The sequence below is a fragment of the Pleurodeles waltl genome, chromosome 1_2 (assembly GCF_031143425.1).
Source record: "Pleurodeles waltl isolate 20211129_DDA chromosome 1_2, aPleWal1.hap1.20221129, whole genome shotgun sequence".
NCBI classification, from domain to species: domain Eukaryota; kingdom Metazoa; phylum Chordata; class Amphibia; order Caudata; family Salamandridae; genus Pleurodeles; species Pleurodeles waltl.
Window position 1 is genome coordinate 424,015,861 of NC_090437.1, and position 27,663 is coordinate 424,043,523.

Here is a 27,663-nt window from a genome sequence, read left to right on the forward strand (position 1 = left end):
ATTGGTATTTTTCTACCTAAAAAACACTAATTGCCTTTTCAGAGATATTCCCTAACTGTTGAGTGGCAGCCTGACGGCCACTTGCAAAGTGGACAAATTGTCTTGACTGGGAGTTGGTGTAAACTTGTCCTGGCAGAATGGTCTTGGGATGTGCCTACCAGGGTGACAAGCTTCAAAGGGACATCCCCTGTCACAGGCAGATGTAAAACACACTTAGGTCCGCACATGCTATTGTCCCAGTTGGCAGAGTAGCACCAGTATCAGTGGGGTGAAAATGTGTTCCACAACTGAATTGCAAGGCAAGTATTTCATTTTCCTAGACACCACTAGGGGTGTGCTCAGAGCTATGACAAGGGGGACAAAAGGTTCTGCCATGTTGGATTTTGGCAGACCAGTGACTGTTTGACGTCTTATGGCCAAACTCACAGGAAGTGGTATTAAAGTAGGCAGGGTTGCTCTTGAAAACTTCCCCACTCACAAGCTAGTGAGAGATATAAAAGTAGCACCCCCAAGAGCACCTTCTTCAGAACATCTCTGGACCTTTGAAAGACAGAAGAAGGAAAGCACCTGCTGTTGAACCTGTGGAGAGAAATACCAAGGGCTGGACCTGCTCCTCATTTTTACCCAGGACAAAATGAACCTCCAAGGACTAGTTGGCTAGCCTCCTTTACAGACCAGGAAGCCCTAATCTCTGCTGAGCCCAGTTGACTAGTTCCTACTGATTTACCTTGGGCATTGCTGGTGGATTCTGGGAGATTGAGTTCTAACCCCCAAATGGTGCCCAAAAGATCCTGAACCTTTGGCTGGTGTTAGAGTGCACTCTCACCCCCTTCAAAATTGCAAGACTGGACTCTTAGAAACTGTTCTAGATTGTTTTGCAAAAAGAACCAAAGTCTACCATTAGACCATTCCCTATCACCACAGATGTTGATTTGCTAATCGAGCTCAACTTGCTGGTTTGTCCCACTGAAAGGATCCTGATTTCAAGAAAAGTTTCCAGGCTCAACTTTAGGGCATTTCAGTGGGCTAATATCATGCAGCACCCCACCAATGCTGACACCTTCATGGATCCGGACTTCAGGCTTCACCACTTAGAGATTTCCCACTGTCATTGTTGAGCCTCGAACTTCCCACTGGAGCCAAGGCTCCTACTGAGGAATGAGGTACTGCAGTTCACCCAGCTGCTGTTGACAAGTCCCTCTGCGGGTCCAACTAGCAAACAGACCCTTTGCAGACCTCATTAATGAGGAATTGTCTCCAGATAAATAACTAATATGAAGGTAAATTTTCCCCTGGACAGACCTAGTCCCTGTACTGACCTGCGCTCCATCACGGCCAGCCTTAACCTTTGACTTCAACCCGGTCTACCACAACCAGATAACTGCAGTTGTTGCTTTGCACTTTTTGGTGCTAGAAACAGCTACACATTTGAATAATCGTTTTTTTGTAATTTTGGTGTCAATTTGTTCATTAAAATTATCTAATTTTGTATAAACTGGAGTTGGATTTTTGTTGTGCTGTGTTTTCTACTTTTTAACTTTTTGGTACTCAAACATGTTGTACAGATTTCTCTGAAGTTAAGCCTGTCTGCTCTGTGATACAGCAAGTAAGAGTTGAACTGAGGTTTAGGTTATTGATATCTAACTGGTCCTAGTAAGGAATAGTGCCATTATTACTTGAAAATGACTACCACCCACTTCTACAAATTCTCCCCTTCCTCACAAACGTGATTTTATAATGAGGATTCAAGATAATAGTGCTTGTCACTATACATAATTTCACAAGATCACATAGTGGTCTGTCCAGGCTAATAGATTCATCTTTTGAATTTGTAGAAAATACAAATTTGAGAAAACAAGATCTATACAATGTCCTCCAATATGTGTGGGATGTTGAATAAACCGTTTCAGCCCTAGCACTGATAAGTGATCCCGAAGTTCTACTACATCACTTGAGCCTGTTAATTGACTTGAATGTTTAAATCACCCAGTACCAGTAGATAAGCGGCTGTAAGTACTAACGAGGATACCAAGTGACTGAATTAAACAATTAATTCTTTAGCTTGCTATAACAGATGGTATGTGAGTATACAAGTGGTTGGTTTTATTGCCGGGATCCCGTTAACAGCTTGTAGATTTGCTGGTTTTATTAACTCAAAGCCTATTGCAGTTAATGTAACCTGTCAGTTATAAATAATGGAGACACCTCCTACTCTTCTGCTCATCATGTACAACCAATAGATCTTATATCCTTCTGGAATTGGTAGTGTTAAATCTGGTATAGACACATTGGATTGTCAGGTTTTGGCAATAAATTAAATACCCAGAGCCCAATTCGTAAAGCTAAACTTACACTTCTGTGTAAGTTTATTCTTTTTCGGTAGTCCCAAACAAAAGATTTAATGACTGAGGAGATTCTGCAGCCAGGGTAGGTAGCTCAGCACATAAAAAGAGACAACAAGTCTATCTTTTTATGTGCAGAGTTCCCCATCCTATTATAATCAATTACTTGTATTTCTGAAGGAAAACCAGGCCCATATTTATACTCTCTTTGCGTTGTTTTGCGTCAAAAAGTATAAATATGGCACCTAGTGTCATCTGTGGAAGGCTTGAATATATCTTTTCCAATCACCATCAAACCTTCTTTTGAAAATATTCTTTTAGATGAGTCAGTCACATTTGGTCCAGGGATCTGACTGCAGCGACATTCTGATCGCAAACAGATGCAGACATTATTGCCTTTGGCATGCCTTGGATAGGCCACTGGTGTGATTGCTGCACCTGTTAGAAATTGGGTTTGTAGTTGGCAGAGATATGCACCCTGTTCAAGTCGGGACCACAATCCTAGTCAGGGTAAGTCAGATACACAACCTAAATTAACCTGTGCTCACCCTCGGATAGCTTGGCACAGAACAGTCAGGCTTGACTCAAGATGCAATGTGTAAAGTATTTGCGCAACACTTAAATGACAGTAAGAACGTGTAAAGTATTTGTGCTACACTTAAATTACAGTAAGATACTGAAACCACAAAACTACTCCACACCAGGTTAGAAACATAAAGAATATTGTTATGAGTGAAACAAGACAAAAACAACAAAAACCCAATAAGTAGAACTCACGATATGCATTTTTAAAGAATAAACTTCGATACAGTGCTCAGAAGTCAATAGCACAAAAAGGTTATTTGAGGTCACTGTGGCGGGGGTAAATCCAAAGTTCAGGCCAACCCCGATGGAGGGCTGGCTGGCTACAGGACCCTTGCAGGGCCCACTGAAAAGTACCTTGGATGGAGGGTTCTGTCGATGTCAAGGAGGTGAGGTGGAGGTGATACATCTGTTCCAACCCACACAGTGTGGGGGTTTTGTTGTTGTCAAACTACGCAGTCATTGAAGCGATGACCTTGAAGTATTAAACCCTTTCAAAGAAGGCAGTGTGCTGGTAAGCTGTGCAGTGAAGGTTATGTGCTGGGGCTGGTGGTGATGCATGGATCCTGAGCCAGCAATGCAGAGTCCTTGACCTCAGCGGTAGCAGCAATGCATCAGCATCAAGGGATGATGCAGCAGTTCCAATCAGCACACTGGCGTCGAAGCATTGATTTTTTGCAAAAAACAGCTGCAGAGTCCCCTTTCAAGGCCCTGGACTGGCACCTCTTGGCAGGACAGACCTCAGAGTTGACAGAGTCCATCAACTATAGCAGAGTTGGGGGGAGTCTTTGATGGCCCTAAGACTTCAGAACAGGAGGCTAGCCAGCAAGCCTTTGTAGTCACTTGGTTCTTTAGAGGATGTAGAGATAAATCGAGTCCTTCTCACTCCCAGGTAAGAAACAGCAGTCAGCAGGCCAACACAGCAAAGCAGTACAGCAAAAAAGGCAGTCCCTCCTGGCAGCACTGCAGTCCTTCTTCCTGGCAGAATGTCCTTGGATCCAGAACTGTACTGTTTTGGTGGGATTGGGGACCCAGTACTTATACCCAGTTGAGCCTTAGAATTGGGGGAGACTTTGAAGAGAGGCCTTTGAAGTACACATGGTCCCTGCCCTACCTTCCCTGGTTTCAGAGACTCTACAGGGGATTATGTAGCTCATTGTGTGGGGGGAGGCCCAGCCATATTTAGGTGTAAGTGTCAGGTCCTCCCTCCCACCTAGCCCAGGAAGGCTGATCAATCTGGTGGTGGGCCATCAGGATGTAAATGTCATACCCCAGGCTCCTTTTGAGTTTGACTGTCTTGAGGGAATGCACAAAGCCCAGCTGTCACCCGCCACAGACGTACTCAAAGAGAGGCAGACGTACAGAATGTTTAAAGTAAGAGAATGCCAACTTTCTAAAAGTGGCATTTTCAGACATACAATTTACAATCCAACTCATTATCAATAATATCACCTCAATATCACCTTAAGCTGTGATATTAAATTGTGAGTCCAGAGGCACCAAACTCCAAATTTCTATCTTTTCCCAACTGGAATTTACACTTAAAACTGCATCATGTTAATCCCAATATTAACCTATGGGAGAGATAGACCTTGCAGTAGTGAAAAACTAATTTAATAACTTTTCACTACCAGGACATGTTAAACTTAAAAGTACATGTCCGTCTTTTTAAATACACTGCACCCTGCCCATGGGGATAGTTAGGAACTACCTTATGGGTGACTTACATGTAATAAAATGGAAGGTTTTGGGGTTGGCTAGTGGGTGCACTTGCCAGGCCACAAAATCGGTTTAAAACTGCACACACAGGCTTGGGGTGTTTAAAGTGCTACTGAAGTGGGTGGCACAATCAGTGCTGCAGGCCCAATAGTAGCATTTATTTACAGGCCTTGGGCACATATAGAGCACTTTGCTAGGGATTTACAAGTAAACTAAATATGCCAATTGTGGATAATCCAAGGTTAACATTTTTAGAGTGCAGAGCACCTGCACAGTAGCTAGCCGTGGTGAAGTGCTCAGAAATTTAAAGCCAGCAAAAAAGAATTCATCAAAAAAGGAAAAAGGAAGGCAAAAAGTGTGGGGTTGACCCTGCAGAAAAGACCAGGTCCAACAGCACAGATGAAAAGCAAGTGCCCTGATACAACTGGCTTGCACATGCTCAGTGTTTCCAAACTTAACTACAGCACTATGGAATCCAAAAATGCTATTTCTTTGGAAGCCCTCTTTTCTGACAAGCAACACAAAAAATAAAGATTTCCTAAACTCAGCAATGTCCTAATTAATTTTGAAAGCTCTTCAATCATTCATAAATTCAGTCAGTCATCACTACTCTCATACCTATTACCCTATTCCAATTAAGGTAGACGTTTAGGTTAAATACGACAAGGTCAATAGATGGTAGCTGGTCAAGGAAAAATAGATTAAAATATGGCAATTTGAGTTACACTGGCCTGCTCATGATGATTGTGCCTGAACTCAACTAGAGGGCTAACATATATTTCACAAATAATACCCAAAAATGTGCTTTCTTTAGAAGTGATCTTTGAGGGACAGTGACTCGGAAAATAGGTAAATCAATTCTTAGATCAACCAATGATCCCAATGAATGATGAAAATGAAGAGAAATAACTCTTTAGTGGCTGAAAAATTCATTTGCTCTCAATTACTCCAATAACGTTCTCCAAAGGTGGAGTGCAAGTGAAATATGGTGTGACAATAAGGTGGCAGCTGATAAAGATGAAATGGTTTAAAATGCAAATATCCAGAGTATTCTGTGGTTATTACTGCAGGATGACTATTTAATACCCAATGCACATTTCATTATCCAACTGCCAGTAAAGAAATTAGACTGAAGACATTAGACTTTGCCGAACAGGCACCATGTTTGTTGCGTGTCCTCATCAAGGATCACAAGGTTCACAAGAAACAAACTCCCAAACTGAGAGTTTATTTCTTGAAAACAATAAACAGTGATCAAGATATGCAGGTAGCTTTCTTCCTGAGCATTGGAGGCCTTGGATGGATTCTCCCTTAGCAATCATGTTGCATGTCTGTTCCTATAAGGAAAATGTTAGAAATGGGGTCTCTATTTGGCAGTGGTTTGCACCTTGTCCAGGACCCTCACTGTAGTCAGGGTAAGGGAGTCACACACCTAAATTAACCCCGGCTCACCCCCTTGGTAGCTTTGCATGGACAGTCAGGCTTATCTCAGGGGCAATGTGTTAAGTATTTGTACCCACACAAACAGGAACACATTGAAAACACTACAAAAGTACTCCACACCAGTTTAGAAAAATATCACATATTTATCAGAATAAAACAAGATCAAAACAACAAAAATTCAATATACACAAACAAAGATAAGAATGTGTAAAGATTAAATCCCAATAAAGCGCTTAGAAACACAATAGCTCCAACTGGGCCTATCATTGACAGAGTTGTTGCCAACATTCTGACGCAACTTGCGAGGGAGTGCAGTGCCGGTCACGAAGTGGCACAGATCCCCAGGCACAGTGCCTTTGAAAATGATGAATCAAAGAAATCACACAGTGTTGGGGAGGTGAGGTGTCACTGGGTCCTGTACGGCATCGGCTTCTTACTGCTGCCGGAGATGTGAGGTGCCAGTTTATTACTGCCAGGCAGGGGAGGTGAGGCGTCAGTTCCTTACAGTTTCAGGGGAGGTGATTCGGTTTCAATGGTGAGGTGTCAGTTCCTTATGATCTGGTGGGGTTGATGAATTTGTGGGTCAAGACATGAAAAGTCGACCTCTGGGGGTCATAGCACGGGGTCACAAGTGCTGAGGCACAGTCAGGTGTCATGGACATCGGTGACATGGCACTCGGGACTCACAATCTTGTGGGACTTCAGAGGCATTGCAGCCTCTTTGGGCCAGCGGCACCGGGTCTATGGTGTCGGTCCTGGTTGTTGCACTTCACTGGGGACCACATCTTCAGATGGAGACAGTAGTGCAGTGTTGAGCAACGGCACCGGTTCTCGAGTCGTCTGGAGTCGATATGCCTGGTTATTCTTATTTTTCACCAGAACTCACTTCCGGGATTGGATCTGGCACCACTTGGTCACAAGTCAGGAATCTCAGCAAGAAAGTCCAGGTACTGGCAGATGAAGTCTTTGATGTCCCTGAGACTTCTAACAGGAGGCAAAATCAGTTCCAGCCTTTGCAGAACCTTGAAAGCAGGATGTAGAAAGCAAAGTCCAGTCCTTTCACTCCCAGGGCAGAAGTAGCAGCAGCCGGCCAGCACAGCAAAGCAACAGGCAGAGTAGTAAGTTCTACTCAAGCATCCAGCTCTTCTCCCTGGCAGAATGTCCTCAGTCCAGTAATGTTCTGAAATTGTGGAACCAGCAGTCCAATACGTAGACTAATCCCTGCCTTTGAAGTAGGCAAAATTCAAAGGAAAGACTTTGTAGTGCACCAGACCCCGCCTCTCCCTGTCCTGGCCCCAGACACACTCCAGGGAGTTGGAGACTGCTTTGTGTAAGGACAGCCACAGCCCTATTCAGGTGCAAATGCCAGCTTCTCCCTTCACTTTAGCTCAGGAAAAAGCATCAGGATGTGCAGGACGCATCTCAGGTCCCTTTATATGACTGTCTAGAGTGAACTCACATACAGCCGAACTGTCACTCTGACACAGATATGTATTCCAAAAGACAGGCAGAGGCACAGAATGATTAAGCAAGAAAATGGCTACTTTCTAAAAGTGGCATTTTCAAACTTACAATTTACAAAACAACTTCACTAAAAGAGATATTTTTAAATTGTGAGTTCAGAGACCCCAAACTCACTATCTCTATCCCCTCCCAATGGGAAATTACACTTAAAAAGATATTTGAAGGCAATTCCCATGTTAACCTATGGAAGAGAAAGGCCTTTCAATAGTGAAAAATGAATTTAGTGGTATTTCACTAGCAGGACATGTAAAAACACACGAGTACATGTCCTATTTTTTAAATACACTGCACCCTGCCCATGGAGCTGCCTTGGGCCTACCTTGGGGGTGACTTACATGTAGTAAAAGGGAAGGTTTGGGCCTGGCAAGTTGCGGCACCTGCCAGGCCAAACTGGCAGTTAAATCTGCAGACACAGACACTACAGTGGTAGGTCTAAGACATGTTTACAGAGTTACCTGTGGTTGCACAATCAGTGCTGTAGGCCCACTAGTAGCATTTGATTTACAGGCCCTGGCACACAATGTGCACTGTACTAGGGACTTACTAGTAAATCAAATAGGCAAACCATGGGTAAACCAATCACCAATACAATTTAGACAAAGAACACTGGCACTGGTCAGCAGTGGTAAATTGCCCAGAGTCCAAAAGCCAACAAAAACAGGTCAGAAAAAATAGGAGCAAGAAGGCAAAAGGTTTGGGGATGACCCTGTAGAAATGCTGCAGATCCAGCAGAAAACCTAGTGATGGTTGTCACACCCTAAATAAGACAGGACAACTGTATTATTGCATGGCTGAACTGTTTAAAACAGGCCGCTGAGTCAGAGGTTTATGCTGATGTAGGCAGCTGATGCTCCATTGGGCTAAACCAAATGCCTTCCCATATTAAATGAGATGGGAGACCACAAGGATTGGGGATTTGGAGCCCCACAAGTGTACAGAGGGGCTGTAGTTTTGCCAGACTCTACATGATGCCCAAAGTATCTGGATGATACAGTGGTTAAGTGAAATCATTACAGACTACCAAATGATCAAAATCTGGTATGTTTTAATATTAAAAAGTATTTTCAGCCCACGGGGACTGAGGGACGGCATAACCAACTGTGGCAGGGAGTCTGCAGCTGCATCTGATTAGAGTCAGTGGGTACATTAATGGTCTTCTAACCTCCTAGAGTGGTGGATGCCATTCAGCCTGTGGGCCCGAGACCACCTATTTGATAACCAACCACAACAGGGAGGCCACAGCTCCATCTGATTAGTGCTGGGTGGCAGCATAAATAGACTTCCAGTCTCCCACAATGCAAGATACTTTTCAGCCTGTTGGGGCCCAGAGGCTACCTGTCCCACAACCAGTCGTGGCAGGGAGGCTGCAGCTGCATCTGTTTAGCGCTGGGGGTGCATAAAAGACTTACAGTCTCTACAGAGTAGGACACATGCTGGATACATCGGGCGCATGACCAGGTGAAGGCTGTCCAAGAGCAGGCACATCTTCAACCACCATCTGCTGGAAGAGGCCAGGTTGGACTACTCCTCTTGGCCGTCTGCCTGTCTGCTTATGTGCGAAGAATCATCTTCTCTCAGAATGGGTACTTCTTTAGATGTTAAACCTCTGATCAAATGTAAGTTCTGATTCTCACTCCATTGACCCTGTTACTATCTCAGTGTAGTGTGCAGAGGGGGACGCAGAGCCATTTCCTTGGAAACACTGTTCACGTCTTAGCTATTGCAGTATGGGAAAGAGAAAGGTGGCACTTAGTCCGCAAAGGCGAAAGACACACAATTGCAGCAACTTCAGTCCAAGTTAAATGAGCCAAGTCCATTGTTACTAAATAATGGGACGTTGTGTTGTGAGTAAGCAATGGTAAACCATCCATTAAATAGAGGCCATTGGAAATGGCCTTTCTGCAGGGTCACCTCCAAACTTTTTTTGCCTTTCTCCTCTTCCTTTTCTGACCTCATTTTTGCTGGCTTTAGGACTGGACATTTTACCACTGCTAACCTGTGATAAAGTGCATGTGCCCTAAAAAGATGGTAACAGTGACTCATACCCAATTGGCATATTTAATTTACTTGTAAGTCCCTAGTAAAGTGCACTACATGTGCCAGGGCCTGTAAATTGAATGCTACTAGTGGTCTGCAGCACTAGTGGTGCCATCCACAGAAGTAGCCCCTTAACAATCTCTCAGGCCTGCCATTGCAAGGTCTGTGTGTGCAGTTTCACTGCCACTTCAATTTGGCATTTAAGTACTTGCAAAGCCTTAAACGCCCCTTTTTCAATATATAAGTCACCCCTAAGGTAGGCCCTAGGTAACCCATAGGACAGGGTGCTATGTAGGTAAAAGGCAGGACATATATCTGTGTGTTTTATATGTCCTAGTACGGGAAAACTCCTAAATTCATTTTCCACTGCTGTGTGGCTTGCTCCTTTCATAGGCTAGCAGTGCGGCTACCCTCATATACTGTTTGAGTGGTAGATATGGATCAGAAAGGGGGACCCAGATTATATTTAGTATTGCCAGAATGGTAATAGAAAATCCTGCTTATTGGTGAGGTTGGATTTCATATTACTATTTTAGAAATGCCACTTCTAGAAAGTGAGCATTTCTCTACACTTAAAACCCACCTGTGCCTAACAGCCTGTCTCCAATCCACATCTGGATGGGCTGGTTGACAGCTCCCTTGTGCATTTCACCCAGACAACCACAAACACAGGATGCTCAGTCACACCTGCACTCATTTGCATACTGAATGGGTCTTCCTGGGCTGGGAGGGTGGAGGGCCTGACACTCACATATCAAAGGCTGGTGGCCTGCCCTCACAAAATGGACTGCCAAACCCCCTGCTGGTACCCTGGCAGACAGACTTGTACTGAAAGGGAACCTTGTGCACTTCAAAACCACTCTTTGAAGTCTCCCCCACTTCAAATACATTTTTGGGTATATAAACTGAGTTTCTGACCCCACAAACTCAGACACTTCTGGACCTGAACCTGCAAACTATCAAGAGGAACTGACTGGCTGCCCAAAGGACTCACCTGGACCGCTTTGCTGTGAAGGACTGCTGCCTTGCTGTTGCCCTGCTGCCTTGCTGGCCTCTGAATTTGCTAAGAAGTGCTCTCCAAGGGCTTGGATTGAGCTTGCCTCCTGTTTCTGAAATCTCAGGGACAAAAAGACTTCGGCCCTCATTATGACATTGGCAGTAATTCCTACTTACCGCCACGCTGACTGCCACCAACATCTGTTCACCATATTATGACACACACACACCAATCCGTCCCTATTCAGCCACAGACACAAGTCTGCCACAATAAAGGTCCGTGACAAACTGGGGGTATCAAAACCCACACCGTTACGCCAACAGAACAACACCCACCACATTATGACCCACGAATCACCATGGCGGACATTCAATGGTGGTAAACCATTGACGGTACATACTGCTGCGCTCAAAATACACACACAAACAAAACAATACCACATTTGACAATTCAAACAACACACACCTGATACACATACACACACCCACATACCCACACCACTATAAAACCCACACCCACAGTACCCACAACCCTTTCTGACTACAATTAATTGCCAACAGAGAGAGACAGCAAGAGCACACACATCCAGAGCCGCATACCGCTCACACCTATACACCACTCACGCACCCCACTTCATACACTCCAACACATTACCCTACATACCCTCATCTACACACCTTACACAACAACCATGGCACCACAAAGACACCCCCGATTCTCAGAGGCGGAGCTAAGGGTCATGGTGGAGGAAATCATCAGGGTAGAGCCACAGCTATTTGGAGCACAGGTGCAGCAGATATCCATTGCTAGGAAGAAGGAGCTATGGCGGAGAATCGTGGACAGGGTCAACGCCATGGGACAGCACCCAAGAACCATGGATGACATCAGGAAGAGGTAGAACAACCTACGGGGAAGGTACGTTCCATTGCAGCAAGACACCAACTCGCTTTACAGAGGTTTGGCAGTGGACCCACACGTCCTCCCCAACAACTAACAACATGGGAGGAGCAAGTCTTGGCAATCATGCATCCTGAGGGCCTGGCCGGAGTAGCAGGAGGACTGGACTCTGGTAAGTGAACTCTATACTACTACTACCCCCCTACCTGCATGCCAACACATACACCCACCCTCACCCTCACTCCCATCACTCCACTACTTCCCACACCCCCCACCATCACATCTCACTCATCCCAATGCCAAGCCCTGCATGCCATACCAAAGCATGGATACCACTCACAGACCTGCATGGACACCTATCACTAAAGTATGCAAACTAGAGAGAATCAGCTAGCCCACCACATACCAACTTACACAAGTAAAAGCTGCCAGGGCAAATACAACCAAACAGGGCAACCCACCAATGCACAATATGTCACACACAAAAACAATAACACTGCATTTACATCCCCACAGGTATCCCAGCCAATGTCACCGGCGCAGAGGTGCCAGCACTATCCAGTCCCCCCACAGAAGAGGCCCACAGTGATGAGAGAAACTCTGGTCTCCTGGATCTGGAGACCAACCTGGCCCATCAGGGACCTATGGACAGTCGTTACCCTGGCACAGTCACACACCACCACAGAGCCTTCCCCTCAGGAAACACCATCACAGCACCCACCCAGCGTACTCATACCTCTGTCCCCAGGACATGTCAATCAGCAGTGTGTCCACCTTTACTGGGACCCCAGGCCACACCTGGCACCCAAGACAATCAGGGACCTAGGGTCAGTGGCAGTGGGCACACAGTTCATGGGACAGAGGCATGGGACAACAGGAAAACTGGGAGGACTGCTATGTGTCAGGGGGAGGACAGGCCCAGGGAACCGACTCTCAAGGAGGCACTCACCGAGATCCTGGGAGCATACCAACATTCCCAGGATACGCTGGGCCAGATCCTGGCCAAAGTGCAGAAGAACAGGCAGGTGCAGGAGGGACAGTACCAGGGGATCAGGGAGGACTTGCAGGCCATTAACACCACCCTGGTCTCCATTGTACGGGTGCTGGCAGACATGGGCAAAATCATGAGGGAGGCAGTCCTACAACAGCAGGCCCCTGCCACTAGCCAGACATCTGAACTGCCTTCCACCTCCGCTGCCACTAGTGGACAGGAGGCCCCGCCACAGGACCAACAGGCCACCAGCAACCCTTTCCCTGCAGAAGGAGAACCTCCCTACAAATGTTCCCTACGATCCAGGCAGAACCCAGAGACTATTGCCAAGACGCCCACCAGGAAATGAGACTCTCCTGATTGTTACCCTTGTGTCCCACTCTGTCACCCTGTCCACCTTGAACTGCCATTGCTCCCCTTCCTATGTCCCCTTGGACAATGCACCAATTCTACCAATAGACTGGAACAATACACTGGACTTTCCTCCATCGTCACCCCGGACCATTGGACTTGTCACTCTACTTCTTAGCACTTAAATAAACACACTTTAAAAAAGTACAAGTATGGAGTATGTTAAACTTATTTCAGTATGTATTGGTTTAACCAGGTTAAAACATTGCAATTCAACTGTACAGTAATGTTCAAATAGGAAAGACCTGTAGTTGGCTGCAGTGATCACACCAGGAGTGATAGTAGGGCACCAACATCTGCAAAATGAGTTGCCAAAGGGCACAGTAAGTTGGCATAGAAGTGGTAAATAACAGCATGCCAGTGACAAAGATAAACCGTAAATTGAAAATGAAATATGAAGTAACACTGTCTTACCTGTGTGTCATTGGAAGTACTGTCGAATCACTGCAGTTCTGTTGTCCTCATCCTCATCTGCTGCCTCCTCATCCTCACTGTCCACAGGGTCCACTGCTGCCACACGGCCATCTCCAGCCTCCTCCTCCTGCAGAAAAGGCACATGGCGTCTGAGGTCCAGGTTGTGCAACATGCAGCATGCCACGATTATCTGGCAGACCTTCTTGGCTAAGTAGCACAGGGATCCACCTGTTAGATGGAGGCACCAAAACCTGGCCTTCAGGAGGTCAAAGGTACGTTCGATAATCCTTCTTGCTCGTCCATGTGCCTCATTGTAATGTTCTTCTGCCCTTGTCCTGGGATTCCTCACAGGGGTCAGTAGCCATGATAGGTTTGGGTAACCAGAGTCACCTGCAAATATTGAGGGACAACATTTTGCCACACCATCCCATATGGCCCACACCATACCCATACACCAACATATACTGGGTGGGAACCAGTGTTCACCTATTAGCCCCACCCTGTGCTTCTGTAGTTGGCCCATCACATTTGGGATGCTGCTATTCCTCAGGATATAGGCATCATGCACCAACACAGGATAATTAGCATTGACATGAGAGATGTACTGGTCCGCCAAGCACACCATCCGGACATTCATTGAGTGAAAACTCTTTCGATTTCTGAATACCTGTTCATTATGACGGGGGGACAAATGCAATATGTGTACCATCAGTTGCCCCAATGATGTTGGGGATATGACCCATTGCATAAAAGTCAGCTTTCACTGTGGCTAAATCATCCACCTTGTGGAAAACAATGTAACTGCACATGTGTTTAATCAGGGCAGACAACACTCTTGTCAGCACTATTGAGAACGTTGGCTGTGACATTCCTGCTGCCAAGCCCACTGTCACTTGGAAAGAACCAGTTGCCAAGAAATGGAGCAGAGATAGGACTTGCACAAGAGGGGCGATCCCAGTGGGGTGACGGATAGCAGAAATCAGGTCAAGCTCCAGTTGGGCACACAGCTCCTTTATTGTGGTCCTGTCAAGTCCATAGGTGAGGATAATGTGCCTGTCCTCCAGTGTTGCCAAGTCCACCAGGGGTCTGTACACAGGGGTATGTCTCCATCTCCTATTCATCCACAGCGGTAGCAATCTATGGGGCAAAAGAGTGAGGAGCCGATCACAAACTGAACATCGTAGCCACAATAGTACAATGCATGAAGTTAAATTTTGATGTGTAAGTGGCATTTGTCCTGTATGTCAAAATTTGAACTGTGATGCAGTTATTATCAAGGGCCTGCTCCCCCCCCCTATGAAATGGCGTCCACCTGTCCTGTGTAGAGGGACAGGTGGAAGAGAGGTAATTCCGCTGATGTTGTGCGCCGTTGCGGCAGGCAGTCGGGAACCGCCGTGCAACTCCTCATTGGTTAACATTGGGCCCTATGGGGTGCAGTGGCCAATGGTGATGTACGCCGGCGGTGACGGTATGCACCGCCGCAGACATGACTGCCATTTTCTATCTGATCACTCACTTGCTACCTGACCTTTAGCAGGAGAGGACCTACACGGCATGTGCTGCTGTGACCTGTGTCTGGAACCTACCATGGCTCCAGACCAAAAGGTGAGTACACTGTGAGCATGATGCATGGGGCTTGAATGCATGGGGTGGTGTGTGTGAAGGCCTCGTGTAGGGGGGTGGGTGGATGTCCCCTGGGTGGCGTGCAGCTTGTGTGTTGGGCCCTGTGTGTGCAAATGGCGATGTGAAGGGGTATGGTGGGCCATAAGTGTAACAGGCAGGACGGTTTGTCTAAATCTATTTTCCTGTGTGTATTACCTCTGCGGCTCAGCGCCCATCAAAAGAAGGGTATATGGCGTGCCATCGCCAAGGACGTGCAGACCCTGGGGGTCTATGGCTGGTGAAGTACCCACTGTCGGAAAACAGTGGGAGGACCTGAGATGCTGGGCACAGAAGATGGCGGAGGCCCAGCTGGGGATGGCCTCCAAACGAGGAAGGGGTGCCCGTCGATCCCTGACCCCCCTGATGGCCTGCATACTGGTGGTGGCTTATCCGGAGCTGGATGGGCGCTTGAGGGCATCACAGCAGCCACAAGGGAGTGAGTGCATTTTCCATCATTACAACTTACGTATGGTAGGGGGGTACCTGGGTGGGGGATGTGTGTCAATGGATGCCTCTAGGCCAGGCCTGCCATTGCAGCATAGGTCCCCTGGCGGCTGCGGTTCTGAAAGGATAATCCTGCTACCTAGCTTGTAGGCATCCACTACTGGTCGGTGCTGTGTGGGTCCCAGGTGTGCTGCAGTTGGCACTATGTGCCCCTCCCCATGCCCTGGTGGCTAGCATTATCACTGGTAGTGCATTGGTTTGTACGTAAGGCTGTTCCCTGTGTGTGACGGTGGTGTGTATGCCAATGGTGGTGTTGGAGCAGCCATTGATCAAGTGTATCCTTTGTCTCTCCCCCCCCCTTTTGTTTTGTCATCCTTTCCTTATGTGCATTAGCATCATCTGGCACAGGTTCCAGGAGGCAGAGTCCACCGACGGTGAGGGCACCACTGGGCCAGAGGGTGAGGGGAGCACCATGGCGGAGACAGGAGGGGACAGTTCTGACACAGATACCTCCTCCGATGGAAGCTCCCTGGTAGTGGCGGACACTTCTGTGACCACCCCAGCTACAGGTACAGCTGCCACCCCAGTACCAGCACCGCCCTCCCAGCAGCCCCTCATCAAGTTGCCTATGCCCGCTCACCCAGGAGGGTGGGCATCTCCTTCGCCCCAGGCACCTCAGGCCCTGCCCCAGTTAGCCCTGCTGCCCTGAGTGAGGAGGCTATTGACCTCCTGCGATCCATCTCTGTAGGGCATTCAACCATTGTGAATGCCATCCAAGGGCTGGCAGCCCAAATACAACAGACTAATCAATTTCACACTGGCTTGGCAGCCCAACAGAGTTCAATCCATGCTCTGGCCTCCTCTCTGATGGAAGCCATTGTCCCTGTTTCTACCGTCCACCCTCCAACTTCCTCTACCCAAACCCATTCCCCTCAACCCCAACCTATCCCAAGCATACAGGCAAACGACCATGCAAACAAGACAACACACAAGAGTGGCACAGGCAAACACAATCACCACACTTCATCCCACAGGCACTCCCACAAACACCATCCAGATTTGGACATACCAACATACACTGCCTCCACTGTGTCCCCCTCCTCCTCCTCCTCCAGCTCCCTCCCAGTTCCGTCTACACTCACACCTGCATGCACTGCACCATCATCCACTACCAGCATCACCACCACACCTAGCAGAAAACACACCTCATTTGCAGACACCACTACAACAGCCATGCACAAGTCCCCTGTGTTCTCTCCCACTGTGTCTGTCACCCCCCTCCAAAGGTACACAAAAGCAAGCACTCAGACACCCAACAGCCATCCACCTCACAACAGCATCCAGCCCATGCACCTGCACCCAGACACAGCAGACAGACACCTCCTACAACCACTCCCTCTTCCTGACTCCCAAACCTTTTCCCTCTTCCCACCCCAGTGTCCTTAAGAAGCCTTTCCTCTCCACCATTGACCTCTTCCCTACCCCTCCCCCCTGTCCTTCACGTCTGGCTAGGGTCCCAAAAACAAAGGCAAGCACCTCAGCAACCCAGTCCACGGGACCACTAGTCTCCACACCCACTCGTGGTGGAAAAGGATCCAGGGCACCAGCCAGCCTCAAAGTTAGTGTGCCTGTCCCAGCTGCTGCCCGTAAGGGCAAGGATCCATCCCCAGCTGCTGGCCGTAAGGGCAGGGAGCCTGCCCCGAGTGCTGCCCTGAAGGGCAAGGAGCCATCCGTAGCTGCTGCCCGGAAGGACAGGGAGCCATCCCCAGATGCTGCCAGGAAGGGCAAGGGGCCTGCACCAGCAGGCAGGAAGGACAAGGAGCCTGGTGCAGGGACTCAGTCATAGCCCCCACAACCAACCATGGTTGTGCAGCTATCCGAGGCCGCAGGTGATGGGCTGGAGCCTCCCCAACCACCAGCAGCAGCAGCACCAGCACCACCACCACCAGCAGTGGCCAGCCGTCCGAGGCTGCAGGGGATGGGCTGGAGCCTCCCCCCACCACCATCAGCAGCAGCAGCATCACCACCACTGAGCAGCCATCACCACCGGCAGACGGTCTGTAGTCCTGCCTCCATGGGCTGCTGTGCGGCATGTCCCCTGCAAATCCTGTGTGACTGACACCCAGCTGAGAGACTGTGACCTTGCACTCCCCAGGATCAGAAGCGCAGGGCACAATGCCCCCTCCAGAACCAGTGGGTAAGCTACCCACTCACCCAATCCTCCCCAGGATCAGAAGCACAGGGCACGATGTCCCCCTCCTGAACCAGTGGGTAAGCCACCCACTCACCCAATCCTACCCAGGATCAGAAGCACAGGGCACGATGCCCCCCTCCAGAACCAGTGGGTAAGCCACCCACTCACCCCATCGTCCCCAGGATCAGATGCACTGGGCACGATGCCCCTTCCAGAACCAGTTGGAAAGACACCCACTTGAGAGACTGTGGCCTTGCACTCCCCAGGACTAAGAGCAATGGTCATGTTGGCCCCTCCAGAGCATGTGGGCAAGTCACCCACTTGAGAGACTGTGGCCTTGCACTCCCCAGGACAAAGAGCAATGGGCATGTTGCCCCCTCCAGAACCAGTGGGAAAGTCACCCACTTGAGAGACTGTGGCCTTGCATTCCCCAGGACCAAGCACATGGCATGTTGCCCCCTCCAGAGCATGTGGACAAGTCACCCACTTGAGAGACTGCAGCCTTGCACTCCCCAAGACCAAGCACAGGGCATGTTGCCCCCTCCAGAACCAGTGGGCAAGTCACCCACTAGAGAGACTGTGGCCTTGTACTCCCCAGGATCAAGCAGAGGGCATGTTGCCCCCTCCAGGACCAGTGGTGGTATTCTATCTCCAGGCTGAGGAGCCCCTCCATCCCCCTGAGGTGCCTGCCTATTTTTCAACTGATGCCCCTGCAGTGTTCTCTTTGTGTTGTTGCAGGTGACATGTGGGGCCTTGGACGTTGGCCTGTGGCCCTGTGGCCCATGGACAATATTGAGTGAGCAGTGTCCCTTGAACTGTACATATGTATATACCATTAGATAGATTTTTTGTATTTCTACTGTATTTATATTATTACACTCACTTTTCAACAATTCCTGTAGTCCTTGCAATATTCCTGAGGGGTAGGGGTAATCATGTTTTATTATTGCATCTGATTGTGTGTATGGTGTTGGGGGTGGGGCTGTGTGTGTTGCGTGTGTGTGTCACTCTCTTTTTCCTCCCCCCTCCCCTGTGTGCGAGGCGGATGTACTCACCGTGGTCGTCTTCTGCGTCGTTGGTGTTAGTGGTGGAGCAGGATGTAGAAGAGCATGGGGAAGATCTGAAGTTCAGGCTCCATGGCGGCGTGGTTGTTCCCTGTGTCTCCCAAAGTGAGTCATTTCCCTTCTATGCAGTGTTTCCGCCAGGCTTTTGATGCCGTTGGTACCACTCTGGAAAAGGTGGTGGATTGGGTTGTCATAATATGGTGGTTGGAACATTGACTTCCACCTGGCTGTAGGCAGCTACCGCCGTGGTGGCTGTTGTTTTCACCCTGGCAGTCAGTGTGGTAAAGTGGCTCTCTATGAGAGTTCTCACCGCCATGGTCATAATTTAGTGGTAGTTACAGCTAGCCTGTTGGCGGTATTACCGCCATTTTAACACCAACCGCCAGGGTTGTAATGAGAGCCTTCATCTCTTCAAGGAAACTGATTGTGCGCTGAAAATCTATGCACAGCCTGCTGGAAGCAACGCAAGCCTGCCCTGCGACGAGAAAATCACCACACAGCCAAACCGGCACAATGCAGTCCGACTTCCCGAGCAAAGATCGACGCAGCGCCTGCGGGGTGACCTGAAATTCGATGCACAGCCCTACCGGATCGACGCACAGCCGAGCCGAAACAATGCAGCCCAAAGAATCGCCGCAGCACCTGCCGTGTGACAGAAAATCCGATGTTTCGATGTAACAGATTGATGCACACCTGTGACTTTGCCCAACACTCCCAGGATTTCCACGCATCGTCCCTGAGTGTCATAGAAAAACCTGCATCACAGTGAAGAACCAAGACTGTGTGCCGGAAATCGATTCAAAGCCCCTTGCAGCGTGGAAATGAGCATTGTCTGTGCCACGCTGGAAATTCCAGTGCACACCTTATTTTTCCACACATCTCCTCCCCTGCGGTATCCGTGCATGTAATTTTTTACGCAAACCAGGTACTTTGTGCAGCCAAGAGACAACTATTGATTTCTAAGATTTGACTCTTTTTAAACTTGCAAAAGTGATATCTCAACTTGTGCTTATTGAATCTTCATCGTTTTGACCTTAAAATAACCAGATAAATATGTTATATTTTCCTAAACCTGTATGGTGTATTTTTGTGGTGTTTTCTATGTGTTACTGTATGATTTATTGCTCAAAAATATTACACATTGCCTTCTAAGCTAAGCCTGACTGCTCAGTGCCAACCTGCCAGATGGTGGGTACAGGATAATTTGGATTGTGTGTGACTTACCGTGACTAGGATTGTGGTCCCTATTTGGACAGGGGTGTATACCTCTGCCGACTAGATACCCCATTTCTAACAGAGACTACCCAAGCATTGGGTACTGCCATGCTTGTTTGTGGTGTGTGTCGGTCTGGAAGCACTCTTCACAAGCTGTGCTCTCTGCCAGATGCTAGCATTCGAGGAGACTTCCATCTGACGAATGGTCCAAGAGCTTTGATCCGTAATAGCGACAGAAATATGCTAATGAATTCTTGAAATATTTCTGATGACACTAAACCATTTGGCCCCTCCCAGAAATTTCATTGTGAGCCTCATTGGATGTCCCTTACCCACGACCAGCCTTCTTCCAAACTATTCTCCATTCATATGCCTTTGGATAAGAGCAAGATGTTCATGACCAAAGTTCCCAAGTTAATCCAGACCTGAAAATCTTATGAAGATACAGAATTCTTAAATAAAAAAAGTAATACACGGGTTCAGGAGTGTAAGGTACTGTTACTGTTACTCGGTCATTTGAAAAGATATTGTGAGTGTGAAACGTTACTCCCATCCAGGTAGCAGTTGGGGTTACATTAAAATCATCATGTCCAATATCACCACAGCAAATGGCCTCCTATCAGTTGGCCTTAGATCTGACCCCTCACGAGGCTCAGAGTTTCAGTTCAAACCTCTTCCACCCACTGACCTTCTTCATGAGACACTATTGGGAAGAGAGGTCAACTAATCGCAGATATTAACCTCTAGATCAGTGGGTGCATCAACCGCTACACAATGATTCCCACTGCTAAAAAATCAACTATTTGAAAGGTTTCATTCTCCAAGCACTCACCCCTTTGGCATGATGAAGAGCAAACCGGAGTTAGTTTTCCAGCCAAAAAAGAATCTTGCCCCAAAAAACAGCTGTTCAATGCATCGAGATAAGCCTCCAGTCCCAGGCAAAAATCCTGCTATTAGCCCTCTTGTGCACATTGACAGTTTCAACTGATCACTCATTGACTTTGGATAATGATGAGTGCACTTCTGAAGCACAAAAGAACTTTGAAGATCTAAAGTCAAGAAACATCAAAGTCCTTTGCTGGAAGGTTGCTGGGCTAAAATCTAAGCTATCAGATAATGACTGGGGCTCTTTCCTTGAAGATTTTGACGTTTGTTTCCGGAAGGAAACCTGCATGACTAAATGTGCATTTAGGCCTGTATTCTGAAGCTTTCAAATTATGGCTAAAAGTTCTGTGGTGGATTAGGCAATGGGTGGGGTATGTGCATGAGTGAAAACCTTACTTCAGTGTTCATTTAAAGTGATTGTAAGCCCATGCCAAGATTTATTCATCGTGAATTTATCCATGTGCAATGATAAAGAATTATTGTTGATAAATGTATATACCAGACCAGTTAACAGTCACACAAATTCTCCCAAACTGTGTCATTTGCACAAACTCTTAAAGTCCATTAAGAAAGGTAAATCAATCATAATTGATGGAGATTTTAATACCCACTTCGAACTGTCGGCAATATCTGAGCTTCCAGGCAGAGATGAGGAGGTCAAATGGGTATCAAGAAATCGATACTACCCCAGTCAAGCACTTGACTAAGGGCCTGATTTGGAGCTCAGCTGATGGGTTTCTCTGTCACAACAGTTATGGATATCCCATCCGCCAAAATCTAACTCCCATTGAAGATAATGGGATTTTGATTTTGGTGGACGGGATATCGATGACCATTGTGACGGAGTAACCCGTTCGTCAAGTTCTAGATCAGGCCCTAAACCAGACTTACAAGCTGTTGATATAATTTTCTCCAATGGTATTCATGCATGTAATGGCCGATCAACCACAGACAACAAACCTGCATGCACATTCAGGAGGGGAAACTATAGAAATCATTTAGATTATTTGTTTGACAAGCTGGAGTATGGAATGAGCTGATTGATTTCTATGTGGTACCAGGAACAGAGACTACCACACTCCTTTAGTTCTTCTTCTGGAATTGCCATTAATAAATAGCTTGCTCACAGATTCTGGTTGAGAAATTCAGTCAGTTCTGTAAAAACACTGGCCTAGGAAATAAACACATCTAAAGCTAAATTAATTACTTTTAACACCAAGAGGCCAAATAGATGCGTGATAACACTGGACACCAATGCCTTGGAAACAGTTAAAATGTGGATCACGTAGGCATCAAACTGTTAGAAAATGGTAAATGAGTTGAACAAGATGTAAAAAGCAAGCTTTGCTTAAAACACAGGGCACGTGCTATTGTGAAGTTCATTATGGGCTTTAACAACTATCCAATCTATTTTTCTCTAGAGCTTTACAGAGCGCAGGTGGCTAGCGCGGCACTCTATGGAGTCGAATTGTGCGGCCTTTGTGAAGTTGAAGATCTACTCCTGCCCGAGAATTCTTTTATAAGACATTTCGTAGCTCCGACAGAGCTCCCCCTTTTGCCCCTACGCCCAGTTCTTGGCCTATATAGGATAAGCACGTTTGCTAGACTGAAACCAATCCTTTACTGGACTAGGGTTTGGTTAAGAACTAGCACACAACAGAGCAGGGCTAAGTGATATAATAAGCAGACCCCTGTCATTAAATATTCCCTGGATAGGATACACCAAGAAGTTACTAATTAATCTAGGACTGGGCGATTTTTGGCTTGACCCAACCTCTATTACCTCGGGTGTATCCTTGTTGGTTGAAAAGACCTTCTGGCAAGTTACATAGAAAATGAGTGGAAGTGTGTCTCCCTTTGAGGGCCTAACTGATTTCTTTCTGAACATAAAAACAGATTATCATTTTGAGGATTTTTTTAGATTTATAGCAAAATTCTGCGCTTGAGGAAGCTGTGCATTAAGTTAGAGTTGGGCGCCTTCACATTGGCATCCTTCAGAAGCACATAATCTAACTCCAGTGTAAATCATAGCATATGCCCCATGTGCAGGAAAGTCTGCGAAAACGCTGAGCATGTACTTCTGCTCTGCGTATGAACATCCCTGCAAAAAAATGCATTAAACCGCTTTGCTTACAAATGGCGACTAAACATTACTGACAGTCCCTGAGAGTCTGTAGCCCGGATCATAAGATTGAAATGCATTGGCCATAAACAATGATTTCCCTTTTTATTATCGATATACCAATGTTTTCTTATTTGAACAGTGCTGTGAAAATTTGCACATAGAATTAGAAGTAAATCGTTGCGAGTTGAGGAATTCACATTCTGTTGAACTTGAATATTTGCATAGTACAGCCACTTTAACCGATGCATAGCATCTTTTTCTGGCAATCTTATCTTAAATTTATTTAGAAACTGATGTTCTTCATGCATGCTAGAAAAAAACAGCTTTGAGAAAAGCGTTCGTCAATGATTTTATATGACGTTTTATTGTTCTTATATAGTTTTTATATATTTTAAGTCTTGTTTTTAATTATTTTATACATAGTGGGTCAGATTTAACAGAAAATGACGGAGCACGACTGCGCCAAATTTGGCAGCATCACTCACCATCTTTTAAAAAAATGCAGGGATGAGCCGTATTCACTGAAATACAGCGCACCCCTGTGTTCCCCCCTGCCTGGCGCTAAATTTGCTGCCACGCGCCAACGCACCAACCCTTGCACCATAATTCAAGATTGGCTGCGTTGAGGGGGAGATTATGTTTGTGCAGGAAGGAGCACCTTCTCGCACAAAAACAATCTTAAATGGTGATTTGCTCTTTCTATGTGTGCTGCAGAGTGCAAAATACGAGAAGTGAAAGCATTTCTCCTTGTTGCACCATGCTAGATTTTGGCGCATCCTCAGGTGTTTAAAAACGAATAAATCTGAGGCAGAGTCAAAATGCAATGGATGTTTGTTAGACCTGGTCTCTTTTGGAGTGTTTCCCCTGTCTTTTTGCCTTCTGACCTCCTGTTGTTATGGTATGCTGGATTCTGTTTTTGCCGGTTTATTGTCTCTACCACTGCTGATCAGTGCTAAAGTGCAAGTGTTCCCTATGTAAATTGTATTGATGATTGGTTTATCCATGATTGGCATATTCAATTTACTAGTAAGTGCCTTGTAAAGTGCACCAGAGGTGCCCAGGGCCTGTGAATCAAATGCTACTAGTGGACCGGCAGTACTGGTTGTGCCACCCACATGAGTAGCCCTGTGAACATGTCTCAGACCTGCCACTGCAGTGTCTGTGTGTTCGGTTGTAAACTGCCAATTCGACCTGGAAAATTTACCCACTTGCCAGGCCTAAACCTTCTCTTTTACTACATGTAAGGCACCCCTAAGGTAGCCCCTAGGTGGCCCCATGGGCAGGGTGCAGTGTATTTAGAAGGTAGGACATGTGTTTTACATGTCCTAACGGTGAAATACTGCCAAGTTTGGTTTTCACTGTTGCACGGCATATCTCTCTCATAGGTTGAGATGGGGCTGCCTTTAAGTAACTTTTTACTGCAGTTTCCCTTTGGGAGCAGATGGAGATTTGGAATTTGGAGTCTCTGAACTCACAATTTAAAAAGTAATCTTTTTGAAAAGTTGGTTTTTAAATTGCCTGTTTGAAAATACCACTTTTAGAAAGTGGGCATGTTCTTGCTTAACCCATTTTGTGCCCCTGCCTGCTTGTGTAGTCCACTTCTGGGTCAGACTGACAGTTGGGCTGTTGTGAATTCCCTCTAGACAGTGACACAAAGGGAGCTGGGTTGTAGCCTGCACATCCTGATGGGCCATCTGGGCTAGACTGGAGGGAGGAGTGGTCACTTACACCTGAAAGTGCTGTGCCTGCCCTCACACAATGCAGTCTCTGACCCCCTGGTGTGTGTCTGGGACTAGGCCTGGGCAAGGCAGAATCTTGTCAACAACAGAGACTTTCCTTTGAAGTTTGCCTACTTCAAAGGCAGAACTGGGTATATGTAGTGGACCCAAAACCCCAGACTTTTAGAACACTTCTGGATCAAGAGGAACCTCTGCCAAGGAGAAGAGCTGAAGAGCTGGAGGAGGAGTACTTCCCCTTTTCTGTGTGTGCTTTGCTGAGTTGGCCTGCAGTTGCTGCTTCTGCCTTAAAGAGGGCAAAGAGTGAACTTCACTGTGCATCCTGCTTGTGCAGTTTCTCCAAGGGCTTGGAGTAGAGCTTGCCTCTGTTGAAAGTCTCAGGGATATCAAAGACTTCCACTTTATCTGCCTACAGCACTGGGAATTGCGAAAGAAGAAAAACAACTTCAATGCAGTCAACAATGCTGCTGACTGCACTGTGACCGTACTACGCCACATAGAGCCGTGCCCCATGTCGCACCCCAACTCTGGTCCCATTGATGCCACTACCTGATGCCACCACCAAGCCGTTGCTTGCACATTGGCCCCACACTCCATATTGCCTTGCTCACACTGCAGCCTTGGCAGCTCTGACGATGACACTTCATGCTGACGCCGGCGCCACTGCTCACACTGCAGCCTGTGCACACCGCTCGTTAGGTACATGAAGCACCGTTGCATCCCACACCAAAGCCCCAGTCCACCAACGCCAGCACCATCGACTCCAGTGTCGTCAACAGATGCCCCTGTCTGCACCGCGACCCATGGGCACCACACGGAGTCCGCCCCATGCTGCACCGCTGTCTTGGGCCTACCAACAACAGCGCTTCAGAAATAACAACGCCGCTGCCTGCACAGTGACCTGGAGTTACCGCAAGTCATGCCGCCCGGCTTCACACCGCAGCCCTGGTCTCACCGACACCGCAGGATGCGGTCACTGATCTGCTGCCTGCACTGTGACTTGGGGGCACAGCACGTCGCATCATCCCGCTTCGCACCGCAGCCCCGATGCCATCCATGCCAGTGCTCCTTACTTCGTCATCAGCCTGGTGTTTGATCTGCAATGTGTGTGACTTCAACTGGCCGAACGACCCTCGCACTGACCTCTAGAAGCGACACCAGTGACAGCGCACTCCAAATCTCATCGCGAGGATCACAACGCTCTACATTTCCAAGGTACTGTTCATGGGTTTTCGCAACAATGTAGCTGGTCCACAGCACCACAGCCAGCCTGAACAGTTGGATTTGTTGTTCATGATGGTGGGACAGCCCCAGATGGAGCTATCAACTTCAAGGACCTGTATTTTTAAGTAATTCTTGCAAAATTAATATCTTTATATCCGTATGTTGGATTTTTCTTGTTTTGGTCTTGTTTTACATGGATATATGTTGGCTGTTTTTTCCAAAACTGATGTGGTGTCCTTTTGTAGTGTTTTCACTGCATGACTGTGTGTTATGTGCAAAAGCTTCACACATTGCTTCTGAGATAAGACTGACTGTTCATGTCAAGCTACCAAGAGGGTGAGCAGGGTTATCTGAGCTGGGTATTGCCATTATCCTGACTGGAGTGAGGATCCCTACTTGGACAGGCTGAAAACCGACAGCCAACTAGAGACCTCATTTTCACGCAAAGTGCTTCGTGTGAAGGGACCCTATTTAAAAGGTGGCATTAAGCCACAAAAAGTGGCTTAAAGCCACCTTGTAAATATGGTGCAGGGCATTGCACCACCAGAGCATCATGAAAAGTGAAGATCCAGTGACTCTAGGTTCTCCAGTGGCGCTAGGGTCTCTTAGATATGCCCCATTGTTTTTCCAACAAATTTATGTAATTCGAAGTGACAAATACAATTGAGATTGAAATACTTAAAACCATGAGAATCATTGTTAGGCAACATGTGTGCTCTCTTCTAGGATTAGTTATGTAATAATATTGCACTAGGCAAACAGAAGGGGCAGTTATTTATAGTGATCAAATGATATAAGAGTAACTTTGCCAATTACTTCTTTTCAATAAGAGTAGGAGTTGCAATGCCTTTAGAACAATTAAAACAGTGAATAATTTTACAAACTACTGTCTTTTCTAACCTTAAATAACCCAGCCTTGCGTCTAACCTGAAGCCAGCTGATATCCCCCATTTTTCAAAGCCTTCGGCTCAGCGCAGAGCGACTTAGTCACAGACTGTGACATATGGCCAGGCCCAGCACCTATAATGCTCTTGTGTGGCCATTCCCTGCTGTATACAGCCCTTGGTGGTGCACAGCAGCGGATGGCAAAAGGGCCTATCCTGTGGCCCTACTCTGCACCCATCCATCCAGGAGCAGCTTACTTCTGCTGTGCAAGTCTTTCTGGTGGGATTTCTTCCACATATTTTATGTACAATTCTTTTTGCATGGATTTCTTAACTTGTTGCTTTGTAAAATAATCATGACACATGCAAATCACAATTTTCTATTCACAATAATGCCTTTTTTAAGTTAAATACGTTTTGAGTGATGCATGAATTATAGTTTTAGGTTATACATATACATTTAGAATTTCAAATGTTTGTATAGTTTAGGATGGTTCTGTATACAAATTATTAATAAAAAGTTCCTAGCAATAACTTATCCTCAACCTTCTTTGAATTTGAATGTTCTTTTTTTTTAAACTGTGTTTCACATGGTGCAGTGGAGTGTCATTGATTGCAGTGTCCTTCAGTGGAGTGTTGTAGGGTACACTGAAGAAGAGTGTTGTAGAGAGTAGTGTCATACAGTGGAGGGCCGTAGAGTGGAGTATCATAGAGTGGGGTAGAGTGGAGTGGCAAGCAGTGGAGCACCAAAGAGTGGCTGTTTGTAGTCTGGTGTACTAGAGTGTCATGGCCTAGAGTGTTGTGACATAGAGTGTCATGGCATAGGGTGTCACAGTGTAGATTGTCATGGAGTACAGTGAAGAGGCGTAAAGT